The sequence below is a fragment of the Rattus rattus genome, chromosome 9 (genome assembly GCF_011064425.1).
Source record: "Rattus rattus isolate New Zealand chromosome 9, Rrattus_CSIRO_v1, whole genome shotgun sequence".
NCBI lineage: Eukaryota > Metazoa > Chordata > Mammalia > Rodentia > Muridae > Rattus > Rattus rattus.
The window spans coordinates 85,550,310-85,577,653 of record NC_046162.1 but is presented as its reverse complement, the minus strand read 5'-3'; the positions used below and the strand labels follow the sequence as shown (position 1 = coordinate 85,577,653).

General features: G+C 41.0%; 1 non-coding gene across 1 annotated transcript; it reads left to right on the top strand.

The window, feature by feature from the left end:
- The first annotated feature begins 26,895 nt into the window (after positions 1-26,895).
- Positions 26,896-27,065, top strand: LOC116910669. The gene has a single exon (XR_004389201.1). It is a non-coding gene; the product is annotated as a U1 spliceosomal RNA (small nuclear RNA).
- Positions 27,066-27,344: the final 279 nt, after the last annotated feature.

Here is a 27,344-nt window from a genome sequence, read left to right as displayed (position 1 = left end):
ATTAATATCCCAAACCCAATCGATCCTAGTATTTTCCTCTAAGTAGATTTTTTAAAGCTAGAAAATAGAAAACAAAACAAAACAAAACAAAACAAAAAAAAAAAGGGTGGTGGTGGCTCACACCTTTAATCCTAGCACTTGAGAACAGAGGTAGGCAGATCTCTGAGTTCCAGGCCAGACTGATCTACAGAGTGAGTTCCAACACAGCCAAAGCTACACAGAGAAGCCCTGTCTCAAAACAAATAGAAAATAGCATTTGGACAAAAAAATTGATTTGGCAATTCTGTGTAAGTTTAGTATTTCAGTAAAGGTAAAGGAGAGAATCAAATGCGGATTTCCTAGAAGGAAGGAAGGAAATTAATGTAAAAAAGAGGATGCTGGCTGGGCCTTCACTTGTACCTACTCAGTATTTTCCCACTGCTCTAACATTTAGTATGAATGTTGAAAGTAATTCATTTTAATATGTATAAAGAAATGTTCGTATGTTAAGTCATAATGAATACAAAAAAGTTTTCTGGTTTAATCTTGTGTGGGCATGTATGCATGTGTGTGTGCATGTATGTGTGTGTGCAAGCCTGACTCTGCCATGGTGCACCTGTTGAGTCTGTTGCAGTCATAAGACAACTTTCGAGAGTCAGATCTTTCTTCTACCATGTGGATTCCCAGAATCAAACAAGCCGTTAGGCTTGCTGACAAGTACGTTTTCCAATGAACCATCTCACCGGCCCCAGAAGAAGGTGTATACGTGTGTGTTCGTGTGCATGTGTGTATATTGTTTTGTCTTTGGAATTACTATAACCAAGATAAGTATAGGGCAGTGTGGGAACCTACAGTAGTCAAAGGTATTAGTTCAAGTTAAAGGAGTGGGGTAAAGGAGGAAAGCCTGTGGAATGTGACTCTTTGAAGAACAATAAGAAATCAGCCCTTCATTCATGCCAACAAATCCAAAGTGCCTGTTATTTGTTAGAACTGAGCGAGGGAGAACTTCCCACATGGATTTTATGCTCTAGTAGTAAAAGAAGTCATAGAAAATTAATAGTGGTTAGGAAGTCAGTTAAATGCTATGGAAAAAATTCCAGAGGAGACAGAAAATGTTGGGCTGAGAGTTACAATGTAAAGTAGAATGGGCTGGGTGTATGAAGGAGACAGGAAAGTCCTGTAGATGGCCCAGGGAAGACAGTGAAACATCTCCGACAGGTGTAATCAACAAAGCAGCAAGCATGGCTGCAGCAAGGAAAATGAATAGCAGCCATTCCTCTAAGACTTCAGTTCTTACTCTAGAAACTAGGGTGCTATTGCAGATTTCCAATGAAAAATATATCATACTTTTCTTTAAATATTGATGGACATCAAACCCAAGACTCAGATGGTAGATAAGCATTCTCATCATTGAACTATAACCACAGATCAGATATTTTAAAAGAATATATTTCCTAGTACATATACACAAACACACAGAATCTGGAATGAGAAGAAAAAGAACAAGATTAGGATGTCATTTCCACTCTCTTCAAGCAATGAGGTTTATGGGTAAAAGGTTGTATTCCAGATATTTTGTACTAAAAGCCAACTGGGCTGGAGATAATGGTTCAGTGGTTAAGAGTAATTGCTGTACAATCAGAGTTCAGATCCCAGAACCCACATACTAAGACAGGCATCATGTGCAAACCTGTAATCCCAACTTTGAAATGAGTGGAGACATGGATTGATAGAGTTTAGGCTTCTGAGCCTAGCTAAAAGGTGAGCCCCAAGTACAGAGAGAGAACCTGCCTCAAAGGAATAGACAGAGAGTAAGAAGACACATACTGGCCTCTGTGCATTAGTACACACATACACATAAATGCCATATGAATGTGTCCAGAGTATAGACTGAGATGGGTGATTAGCCAAGGATTACTCCAAAGTTGATGGTGTCAGCAATTTGAGGGATAGGATTGCTATTGAAGGAAGGAAGACAATGGGAAGAGAAAGTTTATGGTTCAATGGCTCTTCCATTACTATTAGATACTATTAGACATCCAGGTCGAGATTTTAAATAGAGTATTGCGGGGGGGGGTGTTTGTTCTGTTGGGGGGTTGTTTGTTCTATTTTTCAAGGCAGTTTCTCTGTGTAGCTCTGGCTGTCCTAGAACCCTGTGTGTATGTGTGTCTGTCTGTCTGTGTGTCTGTGGGGTGTGTGTGTGTGTATGAGTGTGTGTGTGTACCAGGCTGTCCTTTAAATCACAGAGGTCTAGATTTTTAAATGTGAAGTGAGAAAAAGTCCAGGTTGGAGATATGAGTGAAGTCATTAGAGGTTGATGGTATTTAAAGATGTCTATCTGTCTAAAAGGTTTCAAAGGACATAGTCTTCTCCCAAAGGAATGGGATTTTTTTTTTGTTTTATGAAACAGAGTCTCAGTCTAGGTCAGGCTAACCAGAAACTTACTACATAGCTTAGACTGGGCTCAACCTCATTAGTTTTTCTGTCTCAGCTACCGAGTGCTGGGATTTCAGGTGGGAGCCACCATACTAACCTGGTAATTGGATGTTTTAACAAGAATAGTTCTGAGCTGGGCTTGGTGGCACACACATTTAACCTTAGCCCTGAGAGGCAAAGATAGGTGGATTTCTGTGAGTTCAAGACCAGCCCGGTGTACATAGCTCCAGGACAGCCACAGCTACCTAGAGAGACCCCGTCTCAATAAAATAAAACAACCAGAATCCTAGAAGGTAAGGAACTAGAAAGAAGATTGAGAAGACAAAACCCGTAAGGTAGGAAAACAAACATGGGGTAAGAACATGCCATGAAAAACAAATTTTGAGTGAAGGCTCAGGATATAAAAGAGAACTCAGAGAAGCTTATTATCATCATAGATGCCTTTGGCAAAGACAAAAATCAAAGCTACCCATTAAAACAACTCATAAAACAAAGTCCATTATTAACCAGCAAGGTATACTTAACACTTGTTAAGAATTCTAAGTAGTTGAATGCTTTTAGTCTTCAAGTATTTCATTGGTTTTTTCCAGATTTCTGTTTTGCTGTGATATTTAATCTGTAAATGACAGCACCTGACAGGTCCTAGGGATAGTATACACCCTAAATGTCATTCTAAAAAGTAAGGTGCTAGGCTAGTAAGATAGTTCAGCTGGTAAAGGCACTTGCCCCAATGCCTAGATGACATGGGTTCAATACTAAGATGCACATAAGATCAAAAGAGAGCTGGTTCCCACCAAGTTGCCCTCTGACCTTCACATACATGGAGAGAGAGAGAGAGAGAGAGAGAGAGAGAGAGAGAGAGAGAGAGAGAGAGTGTGTGTGTGTGTGTGTGTGTGTACACATGCATATACACGAGCACACACATACACACAAGACTTTTAAAAAGAGTAAGACAGTAAGATGCCCAGGTTCACTCATATCTAAGTATGGTAGAATAGGTCACATATTTTGTAATGCTACTTGCAATAAATGCCATCTTTAGGAGCAGCAAGGCGAACTCATAGAAGTATATTCTTGTTGATGAAAATTGGGGCTGAGACCAATAAAAATTGTCACCTAAGTGGAAACATTGAGGAAGGGTTATTACCATAAACTTTAATGTCTTTTTATTCAACAGTGAACATAAACTCCTGCTGTATCAGAGAACAGATATTAAAATTACCCTTTCAGGTTGCTTTACCAGTAGTGATGTCATTATTAAGGTAAATTAGGGGACCTTGAAGAACATAAGACCATTGGAACAGCATAAAAGTAAAGTTACATAGAATGGAGCATAGTGATTGATGTGCTTATAATCTTAGCACTCAGAAGACAGGGCAGGAAGACAAGCAGTTCATGGTCAGCTTTGGCTATATAAGGAGCTTGAAGCCAGACTAGGCTTCATGAGACCTTGTCTCACTACCACTCCCTCCCAAAAATTACGAGAAAATATAAATGTACAGATAATTACCAAAAATTTCTCTACTTAATAAATTTAAGAGGTTGTTTGTTTTTTTACAAATACTTTTTTTAAAGATTTATTTATTTTATATATGTAACTACACTGTTGCAGTCGTCAGACACACCTGAAGAGGGCATCGAACTCCATTACAGATGGTTGTGAGCCACTACGTGGTTCCTGGGAATTGAACTCAGGACTCTGGAAGAGCAGTCAGTGCTCTTAACCACTGAGCCATTTCTCCAGCCCTAGGTTGTTTGTTTTAAGATTTTTTTTTGTGGGGGTTAGGGATTTTTTTCAGGGTGAGCTGACCTAGCACCCAAGGCCCTGGGTTCGGGTCCCCAGCTCGAAAAAAAAAAAAAGAAAAAAAAAAAAAGCTGGGGGGTGGGGGTTATAGGAGAGTGAGAGGGGGCTCACCAAAAAAGGGAGAGGCCCGGGGTTAGGCCCCCAGCACAAAAAAAAAAAAAAAAAAAAAAATAACTTGTGTGATATAACAGTTTTCAACCAGTTGTGGAAAAAAAACCATCTAACATACTCACTATGCACAAACTTCAACCTAGATGTCACTAGAAGATATTGTTATAACTCAAGCTCAAGCTTTTGCATACATTAATGCAAGGCATTCATAACCCACTCCGTTCAAAAATTTTAAGCCTGTAGATATTATCCCAAAAAGTCCTTAAGGAAAGAGTTCAAATATCCCCCACCAAAACAAACTGCCCAGCGTAGGAGCTCTGACCATATACTCTCATTTTGGCACATACTTCCAGATCATAATGCATCATTGGAGGAAGTCAGGACAAGAACTCAAGCAGGCCTGGAACCCAGAAGCAGGAGCTGATACAGAGTCCATGGAGGGGTGTTGCTTACTGACTTCCTCCAGTGATGGATTATGATCTGCAAATGTAAGCCTTTATATAAATAAACCCTCTCCTTCCCAACTTGCTTTCTGGTCATAATATATTGTTGAAGCAAAAAACCCTAACTAAGACACTTTCCTAATGGGTATTCTTTTTTTTTTTCTTTTTTCTTTTCCTTTTCTTTTTTTTTTCTTTTTTTCGGAGCTGGGGACCAAACCCAGGGCCTTGCGCTTGCTAGGCAAGCACTCTACCACTGAGCTAAATCCCCAACCCCATGGGTATTCTTTCTGCTAAAAGTTGCTCTATTATTCCAAATTATCTAGTTTCTATACATACATAATGGGGGAAAGGACCTGCTTTAATTGTAGTTAAGAGGTCAATGTATACAGTTATTAACTCAAATTTCTCATACAAACACTGTCTAAAGACATTGCATTCTGGCAGCTGACTCTCAGAAGGGGCGTATGTCCTGATAGATGAACAGAGTCTCCTTCATCCTCAATGCTGCAGCACTAGTTTTTAACCTTTTAGGTTGTTTGTTGACACAGGGTCTCTATAATACTGAGTAGATTCAAGCGCAGGGCAGCCTTTCTGTCTCAGCATCCCAAGTGCTAGGATCACGGGCATAAATAGCAACACCCAACTTAATCTTGCCTCTGAAATCAAAATCACATTCTAATAGAAAATTCTTTGTTCATATAAATGAGAATATCTGTGACTCTCTGTGATATTCTGACTCATCGTTGCTGCACACACACAAAACAATAACACTTATATTGCTTATAAATCTCCAATTGAGCAAGACTTTTTGGCGTTAGTCAAATGGATATATATGTGTGTGTGTGTGTATATATATATATATATATATATATGTATATATATGTGTGTGTGTGTGTGTGTGTGTGTGTGTGTATGTAAATGTATACCAAGAGAGAACTCATATGGTAAAAATAATTGAAGAAGGGGGTTGGGGATTTAGCTCAGTGGTAGAGCACTTGCTCAGCAAGCAAGAAGGCCCTGGGTTCGGTCCCCCAGATCCTAAAAAAAAAAAAAGAAAAAAATAATTGAAGAAAATGTTAGTTCTTTTGGATCTGGACATGCATTCTTTGGTTTGTTCTCTTGCATCTTTCCCATAAACCACATTCTTTCCAAACAAAAAGTTCTTGTCCATCACAAGGACATGAAATAAGTCCTGAATATCAGTATTTTCATATTTTTAAATCAGAGTCAAATTATGACTTGGCTTTCATATTAACATTAGGGATTAACAGAAGGCACTTTACCAGCTGTATATAAAATATGTACACAAGAAAATGTCCCATTCTGGAAACAGTTCTTAGAGAGGAAAAAGTTGGCTAGATTGAAACAGTACTCCTAATTACCTGAAATAGTAAAGACAACTTGAATCTTGCTTTAGCTAGTGAAATTGTAGAGTTGTAGAAGGAAACTGTCGTCCTCTTTGCAAGTAGACTAGTATTAGCTCCCTGCCTAGGAACAGAGACACAGCCCTCAAGTCTCAAAAATATTAGCTGCTGAGATACAACTTCATATTTTTAGTTCAAGCATACTTAAATAAATCTTTTTAACTAGTGCCACAATCCCCAAACAAGGACTTAGCACCACTAAAAACTTCAATTTATAAATGTTTACTATCTTTAAAAGGCACTTGATGGGAGTGGAGAGTTGGGGGGCTGATTATTTTGATATGGTTACTCTTACATCAAAGGTATTCTCTAAAAAAAAAAATAGGAGATTTCAGGTAAGATGGCAAATTAGAAGCCAACTCCATGTGATACAGGAAATGAGAAGACAGGACAACAGCACAGACTATTATTCCAAAGAGAAACAGAGGAAGCACATTGAAAATTCACGAAAGGATAGAGCAGGTAAAAACTCCCGAGGGAGAAAAAGCAGGGCCACTCAACAATAAGGAAGCAGATAAGGGTCCAGCTGCATAGCTCCCTTCCTAGGAAGAGAGGAACAGAGTCCTCGCCCAAAAAGTGAGTACAGATCTGCGGCTCTCTCTAGCCTCCAGTCCAGCCAGAGGCTCTTCATTTTGTCACTCACCATGTCTCAGAGGACTGTAGCTTGGTGCCATCTTGGGAGAGAACTCATTGAACATTGAGTTAACTTGGGTATAAGAATAAGGAGTGATCATAAGTCCAGGAGCTTGAAGTCAACCTGCCTCAACCCTGGGTAAAAGATAGCTCTGGGAGTCAGTCATGGGGAGTGGGAGAACCACATATTGACTAGTGTTAGTTCAGGAGGCCAAAGGATTGATTCAAGAAGTAAAGTACGTAGGGAGAGGTAGTCCCACCCTTGGAATAACTGGGTAGTCCTAGTCAGAGGCCTCTTGGAGTTACCTATGTTCTGCAAAGCTCACTGCTGTAAAGACTGGGAACCCTGAAGCTCCAGTGGGCTCCATTACATCACACTGTCATTCATCTGATGGAGTATCTAAAGCTAAGGGCATTTTCCAAGTGCAGGACAAGTCTTCCGGTACCAAATTCAGTATATGTTTGTTTCCTGTACTCTCAATGTACTCAGTTGTCAGACTGGGACTAGAACCTAAAGCCATCCAAGGGTATTCAAACTGGCCAGTCTGGGAGAGTTGGAGAATCCAGCCAATAGACTGCAAAGCTAAGTGTGATCGGGTATATCCCCAGTAAAGAGGAGACGACTAAAATGAAGACAGAACTGGATACTTCCCAATACAGCCTCAGCATAGACAAAAGCCTCCAAATTCAATCACACACATGAAGCCTCCATTACTTCTCAAGGACCCAGAAAGAAGGACACTTTAAATTTTTATTGTGCCTGTGTCCTCCTACCCTCTTATACTATGCTAGCTAACATTTTGACCGTTTGAAATGTTATTTTGATGAATGTGTATGTATGTTACAGGCACCTACATGCCACCGCATACTTGTAGAGGTCACAAAGCAACTTGTGGGAATTGGTTTTCACCTTCCTCTGTTGAGGCAGGATCTCTCTTGTTTTTGCTGCTGTGGTATGCTGGCAATTCTCCTGTCTCGGCCTCCCATCTCAGTATAGAATTGCTAAGATTACAGATTCATGACATTATATCTGGCTTCTTACTTGGGTTTTAGGGAACAAATTCAAGTATTCAGGCTTGTATGATTTGTACTTTTATCCCCTGAGCCATCTCCCGGCTCAATCTGATATTTGTAAAGGATTTATATTTTTATTTTCTATTTCCCTTCATACATTTATTTAACTAATTTTGTTTATATATTTATCATTATCGAGTAATCTTTTTCCCTTACCATCTCCCATTTTCTTTATGTTAACTTCTAGTAGTGTTTTGACTTTATATTTAAGTGCTTTGTTTTAAATTTTTATTCCACTTCTTAGATTTACCTGATTTTGTTTATGTATTTTTCATTATTAGTGAGTCTTTTTTTTTTTTAAATTTTTTTGAGAGAGGGTTTCTCTACATAGCCCTAGCTGTTCTGAAACTCACTTGTATAGACCAGGCTGGTCTCAAAATCACAGAGGTCCACCTGCCTCTGTCTCCCCAGTGCTGATATTAAAGTCATTATGCCCGGCAGTAATAAATCTTTTTTAACATTTATTGGGGCTAGAGAAATGACTCAGCATCTAAAGAGTTCAACTGCTTTTGTAAAAGGTCACAGTTCAGGTCCCAACATCCACATAGATTACTTGTAACTACAGCTCCAGGAAGATCTGGTACCTCACCTCTGTTCTCCCTGGGACTTCACTCACATGCACATACACACATGGGTACATCATTAAAAATAGTTTCTTTTTCCGGAGTTGAGGACCGAACCCAGGGCCTTGCACTTGCTAGGCAAGTGCTCTACCACTGAGCTAAATCCCCAATCCTAATAGTTTTAAGATACTGTTTTGTTTATGACTATTTTACCTGTATGTACACCCATACACTAATGTTGGTACTCCACATTAGTACCTGATGTCAGGGAAGCCAGGAAAGGTACATGCTCCTGCCCAGTGCTCCTGGGAAGGTCAGAGAACAGTTTTACAGAAGTCTCCTTTCCCCTTTACGATGTGGATCCCAGGGATTAATTCTGGTCAGCAGGTTTGATTTATCTGCTGAGCCATCTCACTGACCCTAAGATTATCTTTTTATAACATTTTTGTTTATTCTTTGATAATTTTGTACATATGTACAATTTATCTTGATCATATCTATCTTCCAGGCCCCCAATAATTCCTGCTGTTATATCTCTTACATTTTCATGTCCTCCGTTTAGTTTGTTTTGGGTGAATGGTGTTTGCCTACAACGCATCCACACTCATATGTACAAACATACATACGTACACACACACACACACACACACACACACACACTCTTTTTATTTATTTTTTTTTTTCGGAGCTGGGGACCGAACCCAGGGCTTTGCGCTTCCTAGGCAAGCGCTCTACCACTGAGCTAAATCCCCAACCCACACACACACTTTTTAAACATTTAAAATTCCATGTGGTTGGTGCTTTAATCACAGTACTCAAGAGACAAAGGTTTATAACTCTGTGAGTTATAAACCAACCTGATCTACAGACTGAGTTCCAGTCTAGTCAGGGCAACATAACATGACCTCAAAAAAATTAAAAATTGACAGAGAAATAAGGAAATTTTAAGATGATCATAAACTAAAACAATTTCTGGTAATCAAACCAGCAATGCAGAAAATACACAAAGGCATCCTAAACAGGAGAAGAATCTTAATCATAGAACACACAAAAGAATACATTTCATGAAAAGAACATAGTTGAATAGGAGAACTAGGAAAGAATCCATCATGTCCAACAAACACCTAACCCCTAATACAAATAGGGGGAAAGATAATAACAATCCAACCAACCAGAAGGACAACTGAACATTGCGGGCATTAACAAACCGCTGTGTTCTGTGTTGTGGTCGGAATGAGAAACATCCTTCCTTAGGGGCATGCATTTGAACACCTGGTTACCAGTTGGTGACACTGTTTTGAGAATGTTATGGGACCTTTTAGAGATGGAGCCCTGTGGGAGGAACTATGTCTTTGGAGATGGATTGGAGGTTTTATAGCCTCACCTCACTTCCTGTTCTCTTTCTTTGTTCCCTGTGTGCTGATGAAATGTAATGATTTGCTTCATTACTGCTAGGCAAGCCTCATGCTTCTATTGCCACACCTACTCCACCATGGTTGACAGTCACCTCTGAAAATAGAAGGCAAAAGAAACCCTTTCTTCCCTTAGTGCTTTTTGTCAGGGTATTCTATCTCAGCAAAATTAATTAATTAATACACACGGTAAATAACAACCCCAAATGGTCTTAATTCGATATTTAAAAGACAAACAGGTATGAGGTTGGTAGGTCTCTCTGACTTTGAGGCAAGCCTGGTCTTCATAGCAAGTTCCAAGCCAGATGGGCCTACCTGATGAGATGCTACCAAAAAAAAAAAAAAAAAAAAAAAAGGACTAGTCAACTGGATTTTAAAAGTCCATTTATCTATTGTTCCTAAGAAACTCAACTCACTGGTAAAGACAGATTGAGATAAAATTTACCAAGCAAATGGATCTTAAAGCAATCTGGCATAGATGATGTAATAAATTAGACAAAGACAAAATTAGTAGAAGACATAAAGAAAGTCAGTATAGGGTTGGGGATTTAGCTCAGTGGTAGAGCGCTTGCCTAGGAAGCACAAGGCCCTGGGTTCGATCCCCAGCTCCCCAGCTCCGAAAAAAAGAACCAAAAAAAAAAAAAGTCAGTATATACTAACAAAAGAAACAATTCATGAAGAAGATAATATAGGACTGGAGAGATGGCTCAATAGTTAAAAGTTGTATGTACTGCTCCTCCAGAGGCCCTGAGTCCATTTCCAACATCCACTTCAGGAGGCTCACAACTGCCTATAGCTACAAATCCAGTGCCTCTGGCCTCCATGGGCACTTGCACTCATGACATATATACTGTCAGACATACGCATAATTTAAATATTTTGGGAAAAATGAAGATACTACAATGCTGGAATAGTAACTCAATCCCAATAGTTGGGAGATTGAGGACAGGAAGATTGACCTGAGTTGAAGACCAGCCTAAGATACATAGCCATCGGGGTTAGCCATTCAGTCCCAGCTCCGGAAAAAAAAAAAAAAAAAGAAAAAAAAGAGAAAGAGACAGAGAGAGAGAGAGAGAGATTGCATAACATTGTAAATATATGTGGACCAAACACTGAAGCTTCAACCTGATAAAAATGTAACGTACATAAAAGAACATATTGGTCCTGATGGAGTAATAAAATAGTAGGCAGTTTCATTAACAGATAGGCATTGGCTTAAACTCAACAAAGGAACTTCAGAGTTGAACTGCATCATAGCTCTAATGGGCTTAACACATAGGTACAAAAAAGTTCCATCCAACAACTAAAGAATACATGGCAACAGTAGCACATGCACCTTTCCCTAAAATATATCATAGTTTAGATCTAGCAAATACAGACTTAAAATAACGTATTATCTCTTATCAGATCACAGTGGAATAAAACTAGAAACCAGCAATAAGAAAAACCACAAATATTGAGCAGGTACTTGGATAGTGAACAGTAGACTCTTACATGAACACTGGGTGATTGAAAAACCCAAGGAAGACATTTTAAGATTTCACAGAATCTGTTCTGGAGAAAGATAGCTTAGCTGATAAAAGCAGACATTGTTCTTGTAGAGAACCCAAGTTCAGTTCCAAGCCTCCACATTTGGCCACTTAAAAACTGCCTATAAATCCAGCCCTGAGGGATCTGACGCTTGTGCTCTCTGTTGAATACACAGACACAATTAAAATAAATGTTGTTGGGCTGGAGAGATGACTCAGTGGTTAAGAGCACTGACTGCTCTTCCAAGAGGTCCTGAGTTCAATTCCCAGCAACCACATGGAGGCTCACAACCATCTGTAATGAGATCTGATGCCCTCTTCTGGTGTGTCTGAAGACAGCTACAGTGTACAGTACAGTGTATTTATAATAAATAAATAAATCCTTAGAAAAAATAAATATTGTTTTAAAAAATTTTAAAGAATTCCTATAATCAAATGAAAATGAAAGCACAAGTTATCAGAACATTTCAGGCACAGCACAGGTAGTTTAGTATATGCATGCTTTTTATTAAAAAGTTAAAAGCTGGGCATGGTAGTGCATACCTGTAATCTCAGTACTTTGGAGGTAGGGTCCTTGAGGATCAAGAGTTCAAGGCCAATTTCAACTACAATAAGGACTTTGAGGCCAGCCTGGGTTACATGAGAATTTGTCTTAAGAGAATAGAAAAAAGAAAAAGTTAAGACCTCAAAAAAAAATAACTTGGTGATGCATCTCAAGGTCTTAGAAAAGTATAAACAAACCAAACCCCAAAGCAGTAGCCAGAAATAATAAAATTCAGGGCAAAACCTGAACACAATAGTTCCTTCCTGTAATAGCATTCAGGAGTCTAAGGCAGGTGTGTTAGCAAGAGTGTGAGACCAGCCTAGCCTACATAGTTCCATGTTAACCAGCGTTATGTATAAACCCTGTCTCAATCAAACAAAGACAACAAAACCTATAGTCTTTAAGACAAGTCTATAGAGTACAGACCCTTAATTGTGTCACACTCTAGCAGATACTAAAAAATAAATAAAATACTATATATGCCAAGAAGCAAGATAACAACAAAAACTAAAAGGAGAAAAGTCAATCAACAGAAAGAGACACATAATCAGTGGGCAATTCTTATATTCAAGTATTAAAAGTATAGAAAAGAAGACATAAAAAAGAAGAAAGCTTTTAGAGTTGAAAAAAATACATAAGACCAGCAAAATGGCTCAGCGGGTAAAGATGCTTGCTACCAAGCCTGAGGACCTGAGGTCCCACATGGAAGGAAAGAAATCTATTCCTTCAAGTTGTCTTCTGATCTCCCTATGTACACACACACACACACACACACACACACACACACACACACACACACACACACGCTAAGTAAAATAAACATAGCAATCTTTAAAAAAGAAAACTACATCATATGAGATGAAAATTTTAGTGTGGCAGTTACTCTCACCCAAAGCAAGTGCCCACAGAGGAGAAAAGATGAGGACACACCTTTTGTGGCATTAGGCTATTACATTTTATTGTTTCTTTCAGTGCTGGGGAAGAAACCCAGAGCCTCAGGCATGCTATTCAAGCACTCCACCACTGAGCTACATCCCATCCAGTGCGTTGGTTGTCTACTGAATGATAAAGTACCACGAACTCGATGGCTTGCCACCAACCAATTTATTACCTTCTCTAGAAACCTGGCGTGGCTGTAGTGCTGGAAGGCGCTGGAATAAATTCTATGCACAAAGCAGTGTAGTAAAGAACTAAAGCCTCCAGCCAACAGCCAGTAGTAAGTTGTCAGGCATGTGTGTGAGGCACGTTGGAAGTGGATGCCTAGATCCTGTCCAACCTTCAGATGGCTGCCCCTCCCCCCTTTCAGGCTATTATCTTGATTGCAACGTCAAAGCAACACTGAATTCAGTCACAAAGCTGAGCCACTGCCATGGGAAAATTACTGTTTTAAACTAAATGATCTGTCCCCTAACAGTAAATAGCAAATACAAGATTGTCTTCAAGAAAAGGCTCTGGAGCAGCTAGTTAGCCGTGTGTGTGTGTGTGTGTGTGTGTGTGTGTGTGTGTGTACACACCTGTGTTTGTGTGTATTTATAATCTAAGCCAAGCATGTTGACTCATACCTCAGGAGGCTGAGGCCAGACTTAATTGCTCAAAGTAAGCTCCGGACCAGTATGGAGCACAGATCAAGACTTGTTTCAAAATAATGATGTTAATAAGGAAAGAGAGGGGCTTGCGGTGTAAGTTGGTTAAATGCTTGCCTAGTGTCTTAGTCAGGGTTTCTATTCCTGCACAAACATCATGACCAAGAAGCAAGTTGGGGAGGAAAGGGTTTATTCAGCTTACACTTTCCACATTGCTGTTCATCACCAAAGGAAGTCAGGACTGGAACTCAAGCAGGTCAGGAAGCAGAAGCTGATACAGAAGCCATGGAGAGATGTTACTTACTGCCTTGCTTCCCCTGGCTTGCTCAGCTTGCTCTCTTATAGAACCCGAGACCACCAGCCCAGGGCACCACCCACAATGAGCTGGGCCCTCCTCCATTGATCATTAGTTGAGAAAATGCCTTACAGCTGAGTCTCATTAAGGCATCTCCACAACTGAGGCTCCTTTTCCTGTGATAACTCCAGCTTGTGTCAAGTCGACACACGAAACCAGCCAGTACACCTAGTATGCATGAGAACTTGGGTTCTATCCCTAGTACTGCTTAAAACTGGATATTGTGGCACCTTCCTATAAGCACAGCAGTTGGAAGGTGGAGATAGGAGAATCAGGAGTTTAAAGTCATCCTTGACTACAAAGTTCGAGGCCAGCTTGGGTTAGAAGAGATCCTGTGTTGAAACAAGAGTAGAGGACACTTAAATGATCATGAGCAACGTGGATGAATGTCAAACACATTATGCTCCAGGCAGGCTTAGTGAGTTTTGCTTGCTATCCTAACCCTTAAGAGGTAGAAACAAGAGGATGAGGAGTTCAAAGTCAGTGTTATCTATATGAAGAGGTTGAGGCTACATGAGACCCTGTCTCAAACAAACAAACAACAACAAAAACCAAAAGCAAAATGAATCAGATAGGGAAAAGTTTATTGTGTTTGGTTTATCCAGCTGAACTTTTAGAAAAAAATTGACCTAGAATAATGAGATGCAAGGTGAAGGTTACACGGAGCTGCGAGCAGAAGGGCAGAGAAAGGGGAGAAAACTTTGGGGACTGATGAACACGCTACACTTTGATTGTGACTGCTCAAATTATAAATACATGTTTGCTAAAACTCACTAAGCTCTACACTTAAAATACTGACCCAGGTGTGCCTTGGGCTCAGTTGCTCTAGAAACAGCCTACACAACATTTGAAACCCTATTTCAAAAATAGGAATAAGTGCTATCCAGGGATGTGGCTCAAACAGTGGAAAATTTGGGGCTACAAAGATGGCTCAGGGGTCAGGAACACTGGTTTTCCAGAGGATCTAAGTTTGGTTCCCCAGCACCCAACATGGCAGACTGAGAGTCTCTAACTTCAGTCCTACAAGACCCATCACCCTTCTCTGTCTTCCAAGGGCACTAGAAACACCTGGTTACACAGAACATACAAGCAAAACATCCACACACATTAAAAACTAATCTTAAAAAACAAAACAAAACAAAAAAACCACCGCTTTGCCTAGCATGCCTGAAGCTCTGGGCTTGATCCACTGGACCCCATAAACTAGATATGGTGTGATGCTCTATTCCAGCACCAAAAGGTAAAAGCAGAAGGGTCAGAATTTCAAATTCATCCTCAGTTACATGACTTTAAGACCAGCCTGGAATAAATGAGACATTGTTCAAAATGTACGTACGTGTGTGTGTGTGTGTGTGTGTGTGTGTGTGTGTGTGTCTGTGTGTGTGTAAGTATGTATGTATGCCTGTGTGCATATCCCACTGATCTTTACACTTAATTTTTTTTTCATTTTATTTATTCTGGACATAAGATTCTGCTATTGTTGACCAGAATAGTCTTGAGCTCCTGAATGGACTAAAGTTATCATCCTGCCTTAACCTTCTAAAAAGACTTTCTAAAAATTGAAAACAAATCAAAACAGCTAAACTCACATCCTAACACTTGACAGGCCAAGGCCGGAAAATTGTTTATTTAAGGTTATCCCAGGCTGTACAGGGAGACCCTGTTTCAAAAACCAAAAGTAGGGCTGGAGAGATGGCTCAGTGGTTAAGAGCACTGACTGCTCTTCCAGAGATCCTGAGTTCAATTCCCAGCAACCACATGGTGGCTCACAACCATCTGTAATGAGATCCAATGCCCTCTTCTGGTGTGTCTGAAGACAGCTACAGTGTAATAAATAAATAAATCTTTAAAAAAAACCAAAAATAATGAAAAATATCCTGTGAAAGAAACTAACTATCTTGTATTTAACTTTTTTTTTTCCTTTTCTTTTTTTCGGAGCTGGGGACCGAACCCAGGGCCTTGTGCTTGCTAGGCAAGCGCTCTACCACTGAGCCTAATCCCCAACCCCTTAACTTTTATTTTTAAGGCATTGTTCTCTCTCTAGAGCTAAGGATGACCGAGGATGACCTTAAACCTCTGACCCTCCTTCCTATGACTGCTGAGTCTTTTGTCACTGGGGAGCCGGGATTACAGGAGTACCATCTCACCGGGTTTAGGCAGTCCTGGAGAATCAAACTCAGAATACTCTGCTTACTGGGCAGGCACTCTACCAACTGAGCTACAATATGACTCATAGCTTCTCATAGTCACAAATTTCTGAGGTAGTTAGCCTCGTCTCTCTCCTCTAGTTTGACAGACAGTTCTCTAAGAACAAAGACTAGTGTTGTGTAGACTTGTGTTGTGTGACTGCTTCTGAGGCATGAACAAATGTCTGTTCGTTCTGGTTAAAACACCTGTGTCAGACCAAAGAAATTATCTCCCCAAGCCAGTGAGTTTATTGGGGTTAGAGAAGCAAACACAACTCAGAGGTAGATTCATTAGAAAGCCCCACCACAGCATGTGTGATGATTCACAAAAACTGCAGCCCTGGTCCTCTCTGCTCTCCCTGAAGACAGCTTCTTTCTACCAGAGAGTCTCCTCTCTCCCAGCAGTTATTTACTTCTTATGTAAAGGTTTCTCTGATGTAGCCCTGGCTGTCCTGGAACTCATTCTGTAGATTAAGCTGGCCAGGAACTCAGAAATCTGCCTGCCTCTGCCTCCCAAGGCCTAGGATAAAGGATGTGTACCACCACACCTAGCTACCTTGAGAGTTCTAAAAGTTTCTTGATCCTGTTTCTTTAGCTTCCCGAGTCTTGTAAAGACTCCCTTCCTCCTTTTTCTTTCTTCCCTTACCTTTTTTCTCTTTTCTCTTTCTTCCCTTCCCTTTCATTTCCCTTCCATTTCACATATCTGCCCCCCTGATCTCATCTAACACAGATTGGTCTCAATCTTACTGTGTAGTTGGGGATGACCTTGAATTCCTGGCCCTCTGCTTCTTCCTTCCAGGATTATAATAATGTCCCCGGCACCTGGTTCAGAAGGGACTGTTTCAACTTGTAGGAAATAGCGATACAACTCTCTACCCTTCCTTCCAGCTCTTTTGTTCTGTCTGCCACCTCTTATATTATGCCCCCGGAGGACATGATACAAATCTCTGAATATTTTTCTTCATTTATAAAGGTTTATGCATTGTGCCCCTGTGTCATAACAATAGTCACTTGTTCACAATAGACTGCCCAGTTGTAAGTCTCTGTAGTAACCATCAACCACTGTGAAATGTTATTCTCTATGAACAAATCTGATGGCAGCAGTAATCTGTTGGCATAACTATAACTATATATATCCATATATATCTATATTATACCTATATATACGTATATATGATAATTTGACAGCATACCATATCTGTTAAGCAAAACAACAATAGTAAACTTCACTACTAGGACCTATGACCTTCCCAGTTACAGGATTTTGTCTTGGCTTACAGTACCTGGCTAGTTTTTTTGTCAACAAGTCAGAGTGATTAGGGAAGAGGGAACTTCAACTAGACAATTACACCCAGCAAATTGTTCTGTAGGCAAGCCTATAGTGCATTCTCTTGACTCCCATTGAAGTGGGAGGGTCCAGCTCACTGTGGGCAGTGCTACCTCAGGGCTGGTGGTCCTGGATTCTACAAGAAAGCAAGTTGAACAAGCCATGGAAGCAAGCTGGTACGCAGAACTCCCCCATGGCCTCTGCATCAGCTCCTGACTCCAGGTTCCTGCCTTGAGTCCTGACTTTTCTTCATGATGGACTGTGTTCGGGACCTAGAGGTTGAAATAAACCCTTCCCCCCACTCCCAAGTTGCTTTTGGTCATGGTGTTCTAGCACAATTTTTCATCATAATTTTCCTCCTATGGCATGAATGAACTTTAGGTCCAGTTGGAAAACTAGGTGGTCACATCCATAGTGGTTGTGGCACTGTTGAGCCAGTCAGTTAAGCACACCTTGCCTAGAAGCTTGAGAGGAGAGAATCCAGGGTTCATAACCGAGGTTTGCCATCAACTATTCCCAGCAGCCTACAGTCACCTTCCAGTCCATGGAAGCCAGCCAACAGGGGAGAGAGCTTCCAGCTCAGTCCCGGCTTCTTCTCTCCATTTTCTATAACCAAAGTATATAGTGTGGTATCTTCAGAAACTGAGTCTAACACTCTAGGTCTGCTATGCAGCAGCAGTGGCAATAGACGATTGCTGTGGTCATCTCAAGAACCCTTGAACTTCTGCACTGGACGTTCTTCCTTTCTGGATTGTACTCAATAATCTATGGCTCCTGAGAGTTTTCTGTTTTGTTTTGTTTTGTTATCCAAGCATGACATCTTCTTTAAAAATCTTTAACTGGTATTTTCACCAGTTCTTTCAGATGTTTTTCCAAATCTATAAGAAATCAAGGGTTAGCATTGAAACCTTTTTACAGAGCGTGTGGCCCACCTTCAAACTCCCAAGGAAAGGGTTGGTAAGATGACTCAGCAGGTAAAGGTCTTGCCTCCACGCCCTCAGCCTGATGACCTGAATTCAATTCCCAGAACTCACACGGTGAAGGGAGAGAGTCAGCTTCCTCAGCTGTCTTCTGGCCACAGGACACCCTGTGGCACATGAATGCCCGCACATAAAATGCACACACAATTCATAAATAATGTTTTCAAGTTCCAAGTAACTGCCGGTTGATCTTGGAATTCATCAGCTGGGGGAGGGAATGTTTTTTAAATTACAAGGCCCTCCACCATTCACAGTCATTTTACATTAGTCATCCAGCTTCCTCACCCTGGAGCACGGCTCTGCAGCTGCTGCACAGTCCCCCAGACCTAATGATGTCACCACAGCCTGCTAACACTGCTTGGTCTGGCCCAGGGCCGAAAGGGGGCAGGGCTATGTCTGTGACTACTGTGCTTGTTGCTAGATCCTGCTCCGGGGTCTAATAGGCTCCTGTGCAAGGGTTACCCTGTCTCTATCCGTCACACCTGGCTTTACATAGGGCACTTGGCTGATGAACAATATCTGTCCCCAGTATACTCTCTTGCAGGAGAGAAATGTATATAGCACAGTCTGAATGTCTAACTGTAAGAATCTTAAATCCTTTCCTCTATACCTCTATCATTTACTCCTTTCAGTCCTTTGGTGAACTGCTGTCCAGGCTCTGAATTATTTCACAAATCCTAGAAACTCTAGTTCAACGCTAATTTTACTCCATTTGCCTTTGAATGAACCAGATATCTTTTTGTCTGTTCAGCCTTTTCCACCATCCCTATAACCTCTTGAATGTTTAGCACCTTATGAGCCCTTTTGATTTGCCCATCGAAGTCACTGAAATCTCCTGGAGCTATACCTCATAAAGATCATGTCCCACCATGGGACCCAGCAAAGCCACTGCAGTCCTACGCCAGTCCCAGAGTTCATGCTGAAACAAGTTTCCTTAATTATTCTGTGAATATGATCCTACCAGTTCTGGTGAAGTAGGGATCAAACATTCCCACTTATATGTCCGGGCCTGTTTTTACTGTCTTGTGACTTCCTGTCACACTTAACATCCACAAAGATCTCAGCTCTTGATAACCCAGTATCCCTACGGTCTCATTTGAGCCAGCTCATCAGGTACTGATTATCCTCATACTACCTCAGATTATGTAACCTTTGTCTCAAGGAGACACTCGGTCTTTCACCCTGTGTCCCACAGCATCACAAACCAGGCAGTGAAGGCTCTTGGATCCCTTGTTCCCCAATTTCTCAGCTGAAGAACATTCCATGATTACAACGGTTTCCTGTTCTGGGCCCTTATTGCAGCCCCCAGCGTTTGCTAAGTCATGCTTCTCCTTCCTCCTCCATTAAAGATAGCCCTGAGGGAGATTTCCTATCATTTCTACTTAGTGCTTCCTCCTGATTCTTCCCACGGGTTCTAAGTCTTGGATCTCAGGAAGGACTTTGTAGATCTAATTTGTAGTTTCTTTTCCATACTTCTGCCAAGCCATGAGAAATGTCAAGCCAACACCTCCCTTTCATCCTCCCCTTTTCCTGCCAAATCAAAGATGAATGTGGATATTAGCATTTGTCCTTTTGTCTTTGTGATTCCTCCCTTCTACAGGAAAGGGCTTTCTGGACTGATGTCGGGGCCACAGTTTCATGCCTTATTACCCACAGCAAAGGCCACACAACTGCTGCCACAGCCTGCTAATGATTTCATCCCATCCTATCCACGCTGCTTCCGGAAACTGTAATATATCCACTATCCCATCAGCCATTGCAGGGCATCCCCATACTCCCATGCAGATCCCATTCACCAAGCTTGTAGAGAAAAATGGACACCCTGTGGATGCTCCATTCTCAGATGACTCAGCCTTTGCTACATGTTCCAGAGAATGTGCAAGTGCCACTACAACAGGGACACATACATCATCCCATACCACAGGAGGAAAGGTAGCTGTGCTGAAATTACCCCCGTTGATACTCTACCCGAGACAGACCGGCCTCAGTTCCATGCCTCATCTCCATCACAGTGCCATGCACATGCTCCCCGACAACCTCTTCTGTCATTCTCTGTCAGGTGACAGCTGTTCGACACTTCCTGGGAGATCTGAAAATCTTCTTCATTCCAGGAAAGAGAGCAATGTCAGACAAGGAAACAGTTCACTGAAGTTTACCCTGATGAGCCAACAAACTTACTAAGGTCACCTACACAAACGTCACCAAGGGGTCATTTTAGCATGTGTGACTCAAAGGCAGCTCTGTCACCAAAAACATCACCCAGCATAGATAACCCTCACGCCTACCATCCTGAAGCTCCCTGCTCAATGTGTCGGCAACTCTACTCAGAGTCTCCTCTCTTCCAGCAATCGCTACAATGCCTACATGGCCTCGAGACTGCCCTTGAAGCTCCTGTAACTACCCCAGTCCTATAAGGTTCTCTGAGTCCCACAAGCTCTCTGAGCCTGATGGGTTTTTTTTTTTTTTTTTTTTTTTTCGAGCTGGGGACCAACTCCAGGGACTTGGCGCTTCCCAGGCAAGCCTACCACTGAGTTAAATCCCCAACCCTGATGGGTTTCCTTAGTTTCCTGAGTCTTAGGAGCCTCTCTCCTTCCTCCAGGGGCAAATGTTTCAAATAACAGCTTGCCACTCACTCCTACATCCTTAGTGTGTATTCAGTCAATATATATTTGATGAGTGAGTTCTCCAAGGTATAAAAGGTCCCGACTAAGCTTTTAAACAAAGTCCGTTTCCTTTCCCAAGTGGCAAAAAAAAAAAAAAACCTTTCCAGGAATCAAATGCGATGGAAACTTTTTTTTGTCTCCAAACACTTAACTCTGTCACACTTGTGTACTGTGTGTGCTCCTTTTATCTCCTTCCTTTTAGCCTTCTCACTTCTTCCATACACTATCTTTCTGCTCTAACCCATGGAGTCAGCTTAGAGATCAAACTAAGACTTAGCTTGGGGACCTCCTTCCTTGACCTTATTGTTTTCTGATCTGGTTTCTCCACTCCAGTGAAAATACAGAGATTCCACTTCCTCGACACCATTCTTCCCCACCACACCACCTCTGTAATGTAATGATGCCGTTCCTTCCACCAGAGAAATGATCATGTTCTCCCTGCTCCTTGCCAACCCATCCTATCAAATTTGGCTGCTCTGTGTTTTATTTTAGAAAAACATCCTTGGCTAACACCCTTCAACCTCCATGCTGTCCTTCTCCCAGGCTTTTGTATCCATCTGACATGAGGCACAAGGACTTCACATTTCTAACTATACCATGCATTTGTATCATAATAGATTAATATGTAATTATGATACTTTCCACTAACTCTAAACTCCCCCAGATGGAGCCTGTTTGCCTCTGTCTAGTACACCAATTTCTTTCTTTTTTAAAAAAATTTTTTAAAAGATCTTTTTATTTATTTTATGTATATGAGTACACTGTAGTTGTCTTCACATACACCAGAAGAGGGCATCAGATCCCATTTCGGATGGTTGTGAGCCACCATGTGGTTGCTGGGAATTGAACTCAGGACCTCTGAAAGAGCAGTCAGTGCTCTTAACCTCTGAGCCATCTCTCCAGCCCATCAATTTCTTTTTGTTCAACTATTCTGGGCAGAGTTACAGCTTTGTAAGCTACCTCAATATGAAATTGATACACACAGAAAACTTCTATGGCTAAATTCCTCCATAGTGCAGCAAGGAGACCAGATTTAACCCCTTAAATAAAGAGCATCTTCCTTGGCACAGAGACGCAACACCCCTTCCTCCCTCTTTCTGTTCCTCTCTCTGTCTCTTCTCCACTCAAGATCAAGCTTAGGACCCTTAGATGGGTGAGCAAGAACTCTACCTCTAGGCTTTACCCTGAACCCCAAATATTTTTGTAACCTGAGAATCTTTGTCAATGGAGATTCCTTCAAACCTACTCTGCTACATAGCCCAGATTAGTGTACCGCCCCTTAAAGCAGAAAGTTCAGGTCATACAGTATATGTCCTCTCTGAGCCTGACCAAAGGCTATACAGCTCAAGTTTTATTTTGGGTTTCTGTGGTGCTGAGGATCAAACCTAGGACTTTGAACATGAATTCAAGTCCCTCCACCACTGAGCTGAACCCAATCCCAAACTTGTAAAAGTTTTAAACTGCACATATTAATTATACATAAAAATGGATTTGTGGGCTGGAGAGATGGCTCAGTGGTTAAGAGCACTGACTGCTCTTCCAGAGGTCCTGAGTTCAAATCCCAGCAACCACATGGTGGCTCACAACCATCTGTAATGGATCTGATGCTCTCTTCTGGTGTGTCTGAAGACAGCTACACCAGTGCATTCATATATAATAAATAAATAAATCTTTAAAAAATGATTTGTGTGATGTTATATTCATTTCCCTACATGCATATAGTATGCTTTGATCGCATCCTGCTCCCACTGTACTTATGTCCCTTCCTTTCGTAGTTCCCCTTCTACTCATGCATGCACAGGAATGTATGTGTATGTGGGTGGGAACTATTTTTTAAATCAAGATTCCACATGTGAGAGAAATGTGGCTTCTTTCTGAGTCTGCCTTATCTTGTTCATACAATGATCTCCAGTTCCATCCATTTTTCTATATGGGATTTTGGCTGAGAAATAGTCCATTGTGTATGTATAGATTTTTGTTACCAATTCATTTCTTGATAGGTATGCAGGCTGACTGCACCATTCGGCCATTGGGAACAGGGCTGCCATTGTCATCAGTGTGCAGGCATTTCTATTACAAGCTGGGTTTATTCCTTTGGATGTCCCCCAGGACTGGAGTGGCTGGATTATATGACACAGCTAGTTTTCATTTCCAATTTCTTTTTGAAGTTTGAAATAATCCTAGATTTACAAACATCTAAGAGTTTTTGGGGGGAAAGTATAAGGATTATATAGAGTTCCTGTAATAATATGCCTTAGTCATTTAGTCCACTGTTAACACAGTATCACGATACAATTGTTAAAGCTAGAAGTCCACATTGATATATTATTAAGTAACTCAGGATTCTTCTGGATTTCACAGCTTTTTCTATGATGTTTGTTTTCTGTTCCACTTCAAGGTTCTGCCTTGTAGCTTAGCCATTGTGTTGCCCTATCTTTTCTTTGCAACAATTTATTCTCTTTTCTTATTTTTATGTCCTTTATTGTTTCAAGTAGGACTGCCAGGCTATCTCCTAACCTGTGTTTAATCTAATGTTTCTCTCATAATTAGACTAGGGCAATGGTTTTTGTTTTCATTTAGGTTTTAGGGTGTGTGTGTGTGTGTGTGTGTGTGTGTGTGTGTGTGTGTGTGTCTTTAGACAACTAGGGCAGAGGTGTCCTCATCCGTGTTTGAACGTTTTGTGAGTACAGAGTGACCAAAAGATATGGTTGGCATTTATCCTCTATCACTTGGTAGCTGTAGTATTTTCCATTTCTCAATTGAAAATTTACCACCATCCTTCCCTTTTCCTATTCAGATAGTTTGTTGTTGTTGTTGTTCTTTTGGGTTTAGTTTTGGGATTTTTTTTTAAGATTTATTCATTTAATTTATATGAGTACACTGTAGCTGTCTTCATGCACACCAGAAGAGGGCATCAGATCTCATCACAGATGGTTGTGAGCCACCATGTGGGTGCTGGGATTTGAACTCAGGACCTCTGGAAGAGCAGCCAGTGCTCTTAACCACTGAGCCATCTCTCCAGCCCCTAGTTTTGGTTTTTTAAGACAGGATTTCTTTGTGTAGCCCTGGCTGTCCTGGAACTCACTCTGTAGACCAGCCAGGCCTGAAACTCCCAGAAATCCACCTACTTATGCCTCCCAAGTGCTGGGATTAAAGGCATGCCCCACCATTGTCCGGCTTATACTTGGGTGTCATATATGCTCCACCACTGAGCTGTGCCCACAGGTGCTATATAGCTCTGACTTGTGTTGTTGTTTGGGTGTTTGTTTGTTTGGTTTGGTTTGGTTTTTTTGAGACAGGCTCTCACTGTGTAGCTTTGGCTGTCCTGGAACTCACTATATAAACCAGACTGGCCTCAAACTCACAGCCCAACATCAGATTTTGGTGGGTATCAAAAGCAATTTCAAAGGAGAATGCTGTTTGACCCTATGATGACCTCGGGTTTATAGATTTACTCAAGACATGCCTAATTCATACCCGGAGTTCAGAAAGACAAAGAATCCTCTCATTGAACAAAGGAATGGGCCAAAGTGTATTAATGCACACTGGTTAAGCAATGGAACATTATATAGCTCTGAAAATTACAAGATAATTAAATGTAACCTTTTAGTTCCTGGATTCCCAGCTCCTTAAATTCTGGAGAAGTTGAGTTGGGCCACCAACCCATAGATCATGGAAGCTTAAAGTGCTTCTCAAGGTGTCTCTAAATTCTTAGAAATTTATCTCATTATGACGGTGTCTTCGATTGCTTCCTGCTCCTGCTTTAGTTTTTTTTGTTTGTTTGTTTTTGTTTTTTTGATGCCTGCATTGTTTTGCTCTGTACCACCATTTCTTATCATTGTCCTTTTATTGCCTTCTAAATTTTAATTTTTTAGTATTCCTTATATTACTACTATACATTATTTCTACCCCCCTTAATGTAACTTCTCTTGCATCTACTCCTACTTCCTCTCAAATTCATGACTCCCTCTTCTTTATAGGTAGACAGACAGACAGACAGGCAGATAGACAGATATGTACACCTACTGAATCCATTTAGTGTTGCTCCTATAGCTTGCGGATGACAACTTGGGACTGGATAACTTGTCAGAGGACTCACCCTTGGAGAAGACTGATTCTTCCTCTCAGCAGCCATTGATTTCACAATAGCTCTTCATCTAAAGGCATTGGGCCACGTTAAGTTTCCCACCAACATTGGAAAGTCATTGTGCAAGTCTCTTTTAGAGAACCATATTGTTGAGATTCATGAGAGCAGTTTCCCTGGTATGAGTAGGAGACTCTAGCAGCAGGAGTCCTGGTCCTCTGGCTCATACGCTCTTTCTGCCCTCGGAACCTTAAGTGTCATGGTTGCACTCTGACATTTGGAGCTAAAGATCCCCACTGGCTACTTACTCTCTATTGTGACCTGTTGTCGAGTTCTATAATAATCTCTATCTGCTGCAAAAAGAAGCTTCCTTGGTGAAAGGCAGTACCACACTAATCTGTGGACATAAGGATGGACTGATAGGAAACCAGCAGTTCTAACAGAGTCCATGACCTCTCCAGCTCTGGATGGTTAACTAGGCTAATAATGCCAGACATGAACTCCCTCCTATTAAGTGGGCCTGTCGTCTAGGTAGACAACTCTTGGTCATCCTCAAGATAAAGCACCATTGAAGGTGTCTTGCTGGACTCGTGGTTGTTACTCTTCATAGACTTTATGCTGGGCCTGACTACTGATAGCCATCTACATATATATACATGTATATCATGTATAACATATAGTATATATATATCATATATTATGTTATATATGTAACATATATAATCACTTGTTTATTAAATAATATGTTCCTCTATGGCTTTTCCAAACACCCAGTGTTATTTATTGCTCTGTCCTCCTCTTCTATATTGCACTCATTCCCTAGCTAAAGCCCCTCCCATTGTTTCATTTGCCCCTTTATACCGTCTGTACCCTGCAGTCCTCCTCTATAGAGGTCTCCTGCCCCTCCCCCAACATTACCTTTTTATCTCTCAGATAGAAGTTAATTCATCCCATTCCAAACCAAACACATGTCCAAGGCTTTCCACTAGACTGGGAATTAAATGGACATTTGTGGATTGTGGTGAATGGTATATCTTCTATCACACAGTAAACACATACAATCCACACTAATAATGTGTTCAGCTACCCAGCTCCCAGGAGTGTTTTACCCAACCTATGCTCAGCTTCCCCGACATTTCTCATCCTGTCTGCTTTGAAATCTTTTATCTCTACAGAGCCCATCTAGCTTCCGTTTCTTCTGGAAACTTTCCAGATCAAATTAAAAAACCCAGCCCAGTTTCTGATTTTCTGCTTCGGATTAGTTCAACTGACGCTCTTTGGCAATAGCCTCAGGTATCTTCTGCCTCAGCAGCTTTTGAAGCTACTTCCTACAAGGAGTTCTGGGACCAGCGGTTAACAACTTTCTCTTCATTAATACCAGGAACATCTATCCATTCAGTCATTCATTCAATTCAACAAATATTTGTTGAGCTCTGGGCTAGAAACTGGTATCATGGATTGCTGATTTAAACAGGATTCTCCTGCCGTGGTCTACAAGGTAATTTCTTTTTCACGGTCTAGAAAACTTTGATATTAACACTGCTCGTAGAACCACTAATCTGGTAGGCAAAATCCAGTACCCTGGAAGAGAGGAGGCAAACTCTTTCCTGGGGGAAATGTTTGCAAAATTGTAGATGATTTTTTTCCCTCTAAAATCATTCCCAACTCAAGTGTTAAGTGTTTACTCTGCATTCATTCTGACTCATTCTGACTCATCTCCAAAAAAAAATAAATAAATAAAAAAAACAAAAACAAAAACAAAAAAAACCTCATCTTAAGAAAGAAAATCTTCTACCATGATCACGAAGGTGGTTTTCCCAGGGCAAGGCTTATCCATTGCACTCCGGATGTGCTGACCCCTGCGATTTCCCCAATTGCGGGAAACTGGACTGCATAATTTGTGGTAGTGGGGGACATCGTTCGCGCTCTCCCCTGTTTAAAAAAAAAAGAAAGAAAGAAAGAAAAGAAAAAAAAAAAGAAAGAAAGAAAATCTTCCTGTAAAAGGAAATTAGAAATCTTTAGGCCCAGCAGTTTGACAGCACCCTAGACATATACATTTTATTAGATATTTAGAAACATGCTCTGAAGTTCTGAGGTTGTCATTCTGCCATGTCATTTTGATACCCTAACAAGATATTTTTAGAGCAAGGAGCCCAAATTAAAACATTATGACAGGGGAGGGGGGATGTTTGCCCGGAAACCGGGAAAGGGAAT